The sequence below is a fragment of the Lycorma delicatula genome, chromosome 4, assembly GCF_047948215.1.
Source record: "Lycorma delicatula isolate Av1 chromosome 4, ASM4794821v1, whole genome shotgun sequence".
In the NCBI taxonomy this organism is placed as follows: Eukaryota; Metazoa; Arthropoda; class Insecta; order Hemiptera; family Fulgoridae; genus Lycorma; species Lycorma delicatula.
In genome coordinates, this window is record NC_134458.1 from 40,258,176 (window position 1) to 40,270,475 (window position 12,300).

Genomic DNA, 12,300 nt, shown 5'->3' on the forward strand with positions numbered 1-12,300 from the left:
ATGTCGGGCTGTGATTCTACTGTCAACAATGGAAAACACAAAAAGTATAAACCCAGAGATCAAAAATGCTAAACATAAAACCTTCGGTCAACATGTTTTAAAACAATAATAAAGGCAACTTTAATTTTGCTGAAAAATCAATATCTTATTCTGTTATTCAAATCACTCAGTAGCCCCCATTTACTGTTGTATTCTTTTAACTTTGAACCTTGCAGCAATAATGAAATCATAGAAGCATGTAATTATAGAGAACAAACTTGGCCAATAGTCAAAACATTTTAAAAATCTTGGTGAAGAACTTGTAATAGAATTTATGAAGTCAAGCCTGCAAAACATAAATTTACCTTATCTAAAATTCAGTATATTCTTGAAGATGAAATGACTGCAACATCACATTCTGTATTACCGTTAGTATATTAAGGATTAAGTAAAAGGAAGGGTGTGCTGCATAGCTGTTGAGTCCTTGTAACAAAACTTATCATGGCTATCCCATCTGTAAAGCAATAAGCCAAATCACATAAAACTAAGTTGTACTGACTGAAAACTTGAAAAATCCATATAAATTGTTATTTTTAAACAATATGTTTACTAAAATGAATACAACTAAATCAAAATAAATAGACAACAATAATCTAATCAAAAAGAAAAAACTTAAAAGAATGTGGTCATGGTGACCTGATGTGACCAGTTAACGTGTACATTACCGGTTCAACCAAGGCCAGAAAAAATAAAAAACTTCATCCAATCATTTCATGTTAAAACACAAATCTATATTTTTCTTTAAATACTGCAATAAACCAAGTCAAAATTTTTTTTAACTGTTTCATATGTATGATAAATATTTCATAAGTTTCTAGGTAACTAAAGCAGTTGTTGAATCAGGACTCTCAAATTGCTAGTCACAAGATCAAGTAATGAGTGTATGTGCAACTTATTAAGCGTTACACTAACAAACCAGGATATGTTAATTAGAATTAAACTTCAGAATGGTAGTCAGGAGACAGATCAAGAAACTGATGGCATTAGAATATAATAGGTCCCCAGGTTGGCCTCCAACCATCAACCTTCCACACAGGAAGGCAAATCAATCAACATTTATGAGATTTAACACAGTTGAGGTAAGATTCATCATGAACTTCCACTAATATAAAGGACAAATTATTCATTTTTATTAACAAATTATTAAAAATACTCATTTTGATTTGTTATTAAAATTAAAGCAATTTTTTATTAATGAAAATAAGAATAGTCTGATTAAAAATTCATTGTATTTTTCTACAAACTGTACTTGTTTTATAAAAATGTTAACTTGGGTAATTTGTCAGTTATCTACAGTTGTTAGAAATTTTAATTTTAATCATATCAAAATTAAAATACTAATCTGCTGTCATTAAGATTTTTTTTTATTAACTGTATTGATGATTTAGAAAATGTTGATTAATATAAAGGGGTTAATCTGATCAATCATACTATTTACAAACTATAGTTAAATGTCTATTAGAATGCATATATGAGGTTAATTATACACCAAAAAGAAAGTTAACTTTTGAAATAGTACACCAATTTATTGATACTTACTACTTTCTACAGGTACCACTGTGTAGCGAGACCAGTATCAGTGTTTATTGCACATCAAAATCACTCAAATGTGAAGTTGATGTATCTTTTTTCACTGAAACAGTGTCATTAATTACGAAAAAGTCTCATATTGTCATTAATATTACTAAAAAGCTTAATTTTGAAGTAATGTAGCATTTCAGGGAGCCAGTGAGAAAGAAGAAACCTGAAGTGTGGGGAAATAAAATATGGAAGTTACACAACAATGCTCCTGCACATTCAGTGTCTTTCATTTGAATTTTTGACAAAGCATAACACATACTGCTGACCCCAGTCCCTATTTGCCTGACAGCACCTATTTATTTTTAATTTTTTCAAGTTATAGTTTTTTATGAAGAATTGATGAAGAAGAATTATGAATTTGTTTTGAAATTAATTTATACGAAGGTGAAAATATTATTTAAAGAAAATAAATACTGTAAAATCAATTAATTATTTAATTATTACTACTTACTGCTTTTTTTATTCCACTGTTTCCATTTAATACTTTCATAGAGATTTCAGAACAAATATTTTTTAACATAAAAAATTTTTTTAATGCAATAAAAACTGTTGATATATAATTTATATAAAAAATATAGTATCCACTTACCAACAATTGTTAGTATTAATTACCCAAGCGCTTTCGGATTATTCTTCCATCATCAGGGATTATTGATTAATTATGAATTTTATAGTTGTGCATATAAATTTTTAATAAGAATTAAAATGAAGATAAAAATTAAAATTATTATTAAAATTACATTCACAACAATTGATTGTCAAATGTTAAAATAAGTCATGCATTAAAAGAAAACATCTTCTCAGTAAGATGTTCATAACTGTTATGAAGTATAAATTGAATCAGTTAGTCAACCTCTAGATATTTCCAAGATATATAATTACTTGTATAAAGTCATTAAAGTAAATCACTAGTTTGTTACTAATATAATTTATTAGATAATGAAAGTTATATCCAGTATCACATTTGAAAATATTACTATTTACGCCTTTTCAAGGGATTTTTAAATTAATTTTCTACTTTCTTATGCCTACCATTACTGAATTTGATTTGTTCATTAATTCCATTTTTCACTATTATTTTCATCAGTTTTTTTTCAAGTGTAATCAATTTAAAATTGTTATTGTTTTCTAAACTGATTGATTTTTTATTTGAAAATATATATTTATTTTCCCTAATGTGGCCAATATAATTAGCGTTTTATTTTATACACAAATAATATTTAAAGCATTTTTCAAAGTGTTTATTTGACATTCCTATAACGATTTTTTACAAGAGTACACTTACCATATTATTTTATCAAAAATTTATTATAGATATAGTATTATTGGTAGCTGCTTTATTATATAGTAGATTTACATTTGCTGTTAACAGCTAATTTTTTATTTTCCATTAATTTTTGTTTCAGTTTTATTTTCTCATAATCTCTAAGTTGTTTATTATATAATTCACCTGTTTATACAGTAATTCTGTATTTTCAAATCTAAAGCAATGAGTAATACAAAAATAAATCAAGAATTGTTTTTGTAAAGATGAAATTTATTAACTTACTAATGACATAATTTTCTTTTTTCATTATTTTCTTAATTTTAAACCTCTTTGCAATTTTAAGTTCCAAAGTCTAAAACAGTTTTCAGGAACAAAATTAACAATATTAAATAAGAAAAATAATTAATTTTAATCAGTTATTTTTGCTGATAACAAAATTTTAAAAAGTACAAGATTTACTACAATAGTCCCAATGAAACTAAAGAAAGGAAATATACAGAGATGAAGTGATTTTTTTTTTAATATAAAAATAATGTATTTCAGATAAATACTGATTGTTATTCGGTTAACATCTACAGTAAGATAATATCTTCCTGGTACAACAAGAGTTAAGTAAACATTGTTCATGAGATGTCATCTAAAACTTCATGAAAATGTTACTTAACTCGATGGAAATTTTTATTCAATACTGGACAATACTACCTCTAGTAACATACAACTAATATAATTTTACAAAAGCCAGGAAAGCTAACAGACCATCTAAAAACATTAATTAACTCCAGTTCCAAAAAATTAATTAATCTTATGGAAATACACTTTCATATACCGATCTATCAATTTTGTTTTATTTGAACTAAAATGTAAATGAAAATAATTAATTAGCTAAATATAAATGCTGATAGAAATTAGACTACACCAGTATTAAATTAGAATGGTACTAACAACTGGAAAATGAGTAACTATATAACTGCCACATCTTGCTGAAAACCAATAAATTAAAGAGTGTTTAAATCTGTAAACAGTGGTTCTAATAAAACAAGCTCTTGTGTAACTGACTATTGTATTACAAAAAAAGCACAGAACATGTTATCACAAGAATCAATGCTCTCAAGCCTAAGCTCATTTATATCACAACCATAGGTTTTTGTGTCAATAACTGAAGGCTTTGGTTGTCAAATTACATTTTTAATCTGTCAGGATTATTCTCATTATTATTATAATGTACACTATCAATCTTTAGTTCATTTGGAATGAATGACAAAGTTTTTTACTGCATTTGGCTGAAAATTTTTGAAAATACCAAGCAAAAATGAAATACATGTAAAACGTCAGGTTGAAATTAGAATTATTATTTACACTATATGTAAAATTATTTGCCGTTTCTGAGGCTATTAATATTTGTATTCTGTTTTTTAAATTAAAAGTATTCATATATACTGTTACGTTAACCACATCGATTAGTATTGAATATTAATTTTCCTCTAAAATAGGGGATATTTATGACCCAAAAACAGCAAAAGCAATTTATGACATATTATCAGTTTGATTCTTGCAAATATTCCTACTTCAAAAGCAGTTGGTTTAATTTTTTTTCAAGAACAAACTAATAATCAAATGTAAAATTTTGGCATGAAAATTTGAATGATTCAATAATTTTGACATGAAATGTCTTTAAAACCACACCAAAACACACGGGTACCAAAACAGAAATTTGTGGCGTAATAAAACAGTCTATATCATCCAACCTTAATAACTCCCGAACTATTAGTCTCAGAGACATAAATGCGGTGTCATTTTATAACTTACATGGTCAGCTTGCAGATGACTTTGAGTCCGCATCACTGGCAAGCAGATTGGCAGAAAGGGGACACAGCGCAGATTGGCCCAAACTGGCGTTCTCGCTCATTTCCATTCAGTGTAGCTCACGACTTAAATGTGATAGCATAGTGATTTGTATTTGTGTTTAGAGTTTATCGAGATAGATCAATTTAAGTAATAATAAGTGTATTTTGGGCAATATTTAGGTGTAAAAAATTAAAGTAAACATGTAAAAATGTATAAAAGTTCAATATGTCAGCCTCAGCCCACGTAAAAGCCAGCTGGAAATATAAGTTACACATATTGTTGGAAAGGGGAGGTTATGGGCCATGCACAGGTATCCCAATGTCTGGTGCTGAGCAAGCGAGACTTTCAGGAGCATCACAAAGCTGGCACAGCACGCTCAATGAACAACACCGATAGCACGAGCACCTCTACTGCTGCAGTATCCGAACTAATGAACATAACAAGTGAAGATGACACCCAGACATCTGTCAAAGACGTCCCCGGCTGATGGATATCAACATTAGTCGAATTGATGCGATACAGGACCATTGGTTGGCATGCAAAACACAAACACTTCAAAACGGTATTTGAAAACAATTCATTTGGTCTATCTTGCAGCGTTTGTGATCAACTTTTGCTCGATAGAGATTTAAAGCAGGCGAAAGCTTGCAACATTCCTCTTTTTCAGACTGTAATGTTTCACGTTAAACCAACGGCCATGCGCCCTGACACAGCCCCACCCGATTTTTTTATTCTATTTCAGAGAGAGATTTACATGCTTATAGCTTCTTATAATGACAATGTCGATCATGATTTTGAAAGTATACCAGTTTTGTGTGAGCAGTCGAATACTGATAAAATTGCAAGCAAAAATAACTTTGGGCCATCAGTTAGTGTTAGTAAAAGTAATAAAAATAATAAAAAGAAAAACTGGCAGACACAGATCTTTGCTGGGCATTTACAGAAAATCAGCCTCTTATAACATGTTACAATTTTTATATTTAATTTTTAAGGTTTCATAATTTTTTTGTAAGTAAATTAAAAATTTCATACAACATATTGAAATAGTTTGTATTTTATGGTGATTTAAATAATGAAATACCAAATAATATAGTTGGTCAAAAAGTACAAACAAAATATTCAGAAATAATTTTTCACAATACCTCAAAAATCCTCACAATAATAGGACTATGTTCTGAAATAAATGGTTAAGACTCATTATAAATTGACTGAATAATATCATGTAGCTTTATCTATTCATATTTACAACTATGCCTACATATTTGAATTGAAAATGCTATGGTCTCAGCACATTCTACCGATTATGGAGGAAAACAGTAACTTTGAACCCTTTTTTTTTTCTTTTTCATGTTTAGCCTCCAGGAATTAACATTCTGGTATTACTTCAGAAGATGAATGAGGACGGTGTAAGTGTAAATGAAATGTAGCCTTGTAGTCTCAGTTCAACCATTCTCAAGATGTGTGGTTAATTGAAACCCAACCACCAAACAACACTGGTATCCATGATCTATTATTCAAATCCGTATAAAAGTAACTGCCTTTATTAGGACTTGAATGCTGGAACTCTCTAATTCCATATCGGCTGATTTGGGAAGACGCATTCACCACTAGACCAACCCAGTGGGTTAAAGTATGAACACTTTTCTTTTTAACCTCCAGGACCACCATTAGGTATTGCTTCAGAGGACGAGGTGAATGATTTGTAGCGTGTGTGAAAATGCCACACCTAACCAGGATTTGAACCTGGGACCTCCGGATGAAAGGCCAAAAACTATGAATACTTATAATTACATCACATCACTCAGAAAAATCCACTTATATTATAATGCACTTTCATTTGTGCTTTTACGTAAACTAGTGCACTATGACCTTTTTTTAGTTTTGATGAAGAAAGCTGGTATTCCCAATCAGGTGACATTTTTCTTCACTTTTTAAGATTATTATTTAATCTAATGAAATATTTATCTATGTATTTATATTGTAAACATTTACTTCATTTTTTTGCAATGTCAAAGATGATAGAATAATTACATAAATATGACACTAACTGAAATATTGTTACAACTTAGATCTTATGTTACCTATTATAATAAACTTAAGCATCATTAGCATAAAACTGTGAAAGCGAAAATTAACTAAAAAACAGAATAACAATAGCTAAGCAAGCATTAAATAGAAACAGCTATTATGTAGTAAGGTGTTAGACATGAAGAACCAACCTGTGAAATTTGATGTCCCAAGTGTACTTCTGCATAATACTTCTGAAACAGGAACACAGAGGAAATGAGAAAAAGAAAGCCTAAAACCATCTGAAATGTGAGAAGGAGGTACGAATAAATTAAATGGAAAGACAAAGTGAAAAATGAAGTACTAATGAGGAATACAAATGACAACAGAAGCTTAATTAGTAAAATTCAGAATCAGAAAACCAGCCAAGTGGAAAATACTATGACAAGTGAACTGATTAAAGCAATGTAAGGCTGCTATTAGGAGCTCAAAAAGTCACCTGGAAATAAAGGTTAATAGAGATGAACTAGTGCAAAGGACCCTTCTCAGGGCAAATAACTGTATGACAATCGTGACTTACGACGCATTATAACGTAATGTGGGTTTTCAAAATTAGATTGGTATAAATGAAACTGAGAGTAATTTGGTGTATTCATAATGATATTCATACCACCTAGTTTAACATTATTTTGAAAAAAAGTGTTTTCTTCATCTACCTTGTGCACTCTTATTTTTCTCATTTACTTCGTTAGATAAGTTTTTCAATAAAAAATCTTTTCTAACTTCTATGATTAAAAAAAGCTTATTGAAACAGCAAAAGCTTTATTACAAAGAAAATATGATTACATAATTCAAATATTTTTATAATACAACAATTTTTAAGCATTTATTTTATAAAAAAGATTCATAAAGTGCTTATTATTGAAATCTTATGAGTTGTAGGCTTTTTATGCTTGAATAAACAAAAAGTATCAGCATTTAGACCTATAGGTGTTCGTGGCCATGCATCTGTGTGTGTATATTTTAAAAAAGAAAACCTGTGAGGCAGACTAATACGATCAAAGCAAGTACAGTTTTTAAAGTACACATAATTATTTTGTATCTGAGCTTAAATAAGTCAGCCACAAGTATATCTCCCATCCACACACACAAAATAAAATTCAGGGTAGGAAAACCAGCTGAGTGGGAAATACTGACATATATATATATATATATATATCTAAATAATTGGGTCATCTAAATTAGAAAAATGAAAAGAAAGTATCAGGAAAGAGTGACATGTATATTAATAAATATATAGCAGCATATATGTTAACATTATATTTTTAATTTTCCTTTGTGATTATTCTTGATATTTTTACACGACTGCCCAAAAAGAAGTACAGGGTATCGCATATAAAACGCAAACCATCAATCACTCATCCATGAAATTTCAAAAGTCAAGCTTATTCCCCTACTTGTTACTGAAATGGACTCGTCCAACATCTGAACATCGCGGCGACGCAGTAGAACACTACCGATAGTAACAACAATGCAAACATAACGTTCAGTGTATTGCTAGAGACAAGATGGTGTTTTCGCTACATGAACGTGTTTTCATTATTGAGTTGTACTTCAGTACGAAATCAGTGGTTGGTAGTGCAAGATTTGTTTCGCCATAAGTACCCAGATAAACCAGCTCTTAACAAAACATCAGTATTAATGTTAGTTGCAAAATTTAGAGAGACTGGTTCTGTTAATAACAAGGAACACAAAAGATCTGCGTCAGTGTTGAATACAGATACAGACACTGAACTCAAAGACCGATTACTCGCCTCGCCAAATAAATCAATCAGACATTTGAATGCTGAAATTAATTTGTCTAAATCAACTGTTCATCGGGCGACCAAACAATTACAATTACGACCTTATCGCATTCAAACGGTTCATCAACTTCTTGAGCCCGACAAAGAAAAACGGCTACAATATTGTCAACAGTTCCGTCGATTTCTGCATGAGTGAATTAATGTTATGGATTTGTTATTTTTCACAGATGAAGCATGGTTTCATTTGGATGGCTATGTAAACAGCCAAAACAGTTGAATTTGGAGTGCTGAAAATCCACACGTTTATCACGAAAAACAATTACACCCACAGAAGTTGGGCGTGTGGTGCGCGATATCGCGGAAGAAAATAATCGGTCCTATTTTTTTCGAGTACACCATGAATGCAGAACGATATCAGGATATTTTATTTCAGTTCATCGCACTCTTGGAAGAGGAAGACAGACACTGCCGGCTACAACATGACGATGCGACATCGCACTACGCAGGTTCAACTTCTGATTTCGTTAAGGAATTCTTTGGTAATCGTGTTATTGGTCGAGGCTTGTGGCCACCAAGATCTCCAGATTTGACTGCGGCGGATTTTTTTCTATGGGGTTACCTCAAAGAAAAAGCCTACAGCAACAAACCATGAACACTTGAAAGTCAATATTGAACAAGCTGTATTAAATATCCAGCCACAAACTTTGAAAAAAGTTGCAAGAAACGCTGTAAAAAGAATTGAAGCTTGTATTCAAGATGGCGGCCACTTCTTACATTTACTCTAAATGTAAGGTAATAATAAAAATTACATTTACATTTACACATGCCTTTTTATTATTTCAATACCTACCAATATAAGTTTGGGTTGCGTTTTATATGGGACACCCTGTATAATATAGTTAGAGTGTATGTATGTTCCACTGTAGCAGCTCAACTGAACCAATTTAGATGTATGACCCCACGTTGGATTCCTTATGCTACCAGGAGTGTCATAGACTGTGTAAATATATATATGTTTAGGTAAATTAAAGATTCTAAAAAAAATATTACAATACAAAATTGTCACCCGCACACTCTTTAATTATCCTGTATTAAAGAACAATGTTTGTCAGCAATGTTTTTATTTGGCAGTCGTGTTTTTTAATTTTTAATATTTAATGTTATGTTTGTTATTGTTTTGTTATACTTACCAATTTTTGATTTAATTAAGTTAATTGTTTACTTTTTATCTATAGAAAAATACTATTAAGATTAATAAAACAGAGATACTTATTATACATTTCCTAGAAAATTTCTCTAAGTTAGTGATATTAGGAGTATATTAATAATTAAAATAATTATTTAACAGGTTTTAAAGTATATACCGACTGACCGTATCTTGTGGTAGTAAATGTTCCTACTTCATAACAATTGTCAATACCATTCTAATCTTAATAATACTATAAATATCAACAAACACAAATAGAAAATTTAGGTTAAAATAAAAATAAAAACAGATAAGAAATTTTGCACAGTATCTTGTATTTCAGTTTATATTCTAATTTAATTATATTGACTTAATCTTAGAGCTCTATCATTTTGAAAAATTATTTTGTTTTCTTGCTGTATAATGCAGATTAATAAAATATGCAACATAATTTCCTCCTGAACTATAAGGAAAACAAAACAAACAATTTTCTAATCAAACATCTATTATGCAGTATTTACAAATAATTTTGATGATTAAGAAAGAAATTGAGATTAAGTAACAATCCTAAAAAAATGAAATTTTTTATTAACTAATAATTTACATACCTATAGGCTCATGAATTTGAAATTAACTGGCTTAAGCGATGATCAATTACTCAGTCTAACAATATGTGATGTATGTTAACAGTTATCTTATCTGTTTCACCAAACATCAAATTTGTTTCAAATAATAAGCAGAAAAATAAGCAAAATGACCAAGGCACACTCAACAGGAATTTATATACAATGCATTAGAATCAACGAACTGTACTGTATAAATAATAAATAATTTTAACTGGCAGTCATTATTAATATTACCATTATTGCTAATTTTATTATAATTACAATTATTATTATTATTATAGTAATAATAAACATTAAGGGTATCATTCTTACAAGAATATTTACATGTACATAAACATACATAATCACTGGATCATACTTAAATATGAAAACATGTGCAACAATAAAAATTCCACAATTAAACTTCATTAAATATATCACCCATAAAAAAATAACTAAACACAAAAAACCGTATAAATATATCCACACTTGTGATTAACTAAAATGTTGGTTAGCTACATTAACTGTGTGCAGAACACATATCTAAGACATCACTGCAGGACCTGGAAAGAATAAAAAACATGAGCTAAAATATTATTATAATCAATTTTTAACATTTTCAAAGATTAAAAAATTAGGTCTGTTCATTTGATCAGTGCTGTATCAGCTGTTTTATGCTTAAATCACTATTTAAATTTAACAACTCTTTCATTGAGTAACATGCTATTAAATGTACTTACTGCCTGCTCCTAGCATAATGACAACTATTTTAATACAAGCAAAATATTTTCTAAGGACAAATGAGAATACATAGCAAATAATATGGTATCGAAGGATGTTAATAAAACACCTAATATTTTATAAAGGAAAGTTAGTTGGAGGAATATGTTCTCATCAATGAAATAAATAAATATTTTCCAATGTTTTGTAAAATAATACATAAAAGATTATTTTTTATCACAGGAAAAATATGTACTCAACAGCACGGTTTAAGAAAAGTAAGATCATCTTAACAAATTCACTGACCTACTGTGATCTAATTAAATAATCACCAGTAAAATTTCTACAGATATGGTGAATCCTGATTTTTTTTTAAATCTCTGACAACGTAAGGTCATTAAATTCAACTTAATAGACTTAGAGATTTTTATTTCAATGAAGAGCTGGACACCTTCATATCTGGAGTATTGTACTCAAATAGTTTGGAAATATACTAAAAAAGTGGTCCTTACTGAATAAAATAACCTCATATGACTGCTTCTGTAATAAAAATGTTACCATAAATCCCAACAGTAAAGTTTAAATTAATTTGATGACACATGGATAAACACACATATTATTTGCTCTAGGTCTGAGACAGCAGTAAGCTCTCAAACTACTACTACAAACAAGCTTAGCTACACATTTCTAACTTTACAGTCATCCTTAACAACCAGCTATGTAAATTGATGGTGATATTTAATTTTATTTATGAATTAATATCATATATCATTGTACAGTTGCTGCTGTATTTTTATCTACTGTAATAAAACATATAGATAGATACATACAACTTTTTTATTTTAAATAAATATAAATTGTATTTAAAAAATTAAAAATAGTAATGTAGGAAGTATTAATGAAGAGTAGCCGATGATTCAAAAACACCTTATTCAAATTCCACTATACGATGAAACAAAGCTTGCAGGCCTGAATTAGAGAACAAATAAAAAATGGGTACATGAAATCAACTAAAACTTGTTATTATTACTACACATAGCAACGTATGACTGACTGTACCCAATGAAACAGGCAAGAAAAGGCCCTTCATACCAGAAAATTTATAATAAAATAAATTAGAAAACAAAATTATGCTCAAATTTTTTATTAAAAATCTGTACTTAAACTGCCACATTAAACAATTATCATCTCTGGGGAAATAGTACACATAAAAACATAAAATAATTAGAAGCCAAAGCCAACACA

General features: G+C 29.3%; 1 protein-coding gene across 7 annotated transcripts in view; it reads right to left on the reverse strand.

Annotated features, from left to right (window-relative positions):
• Positions 1 to 339: 339 nt before the first annotated feature.
• wap (DDB1 and CUL4 associated factor wap) overlaps positions 340 to 12,300 on the reverse strand; it is a 50,272-nt gene continuing 38,311 nt past the window's right edge. For 6 of the 7 annotated variants that reach the window (XM_075362775.1, XM_075362774.1, XM_075362777.1 and 3 more), the window contains one exon: positions 10,045 to 10,898. The gene's annotated coding sequence lies outside the window, so the exon portion shown is untranslated. Of the gene's footprint in view, positions 494 to 6,951; positions 10,899 to 12,300 lie in introns of those variants that run through there. The other variant, XR_012756072.1, reaches the window with a different exon arrangement.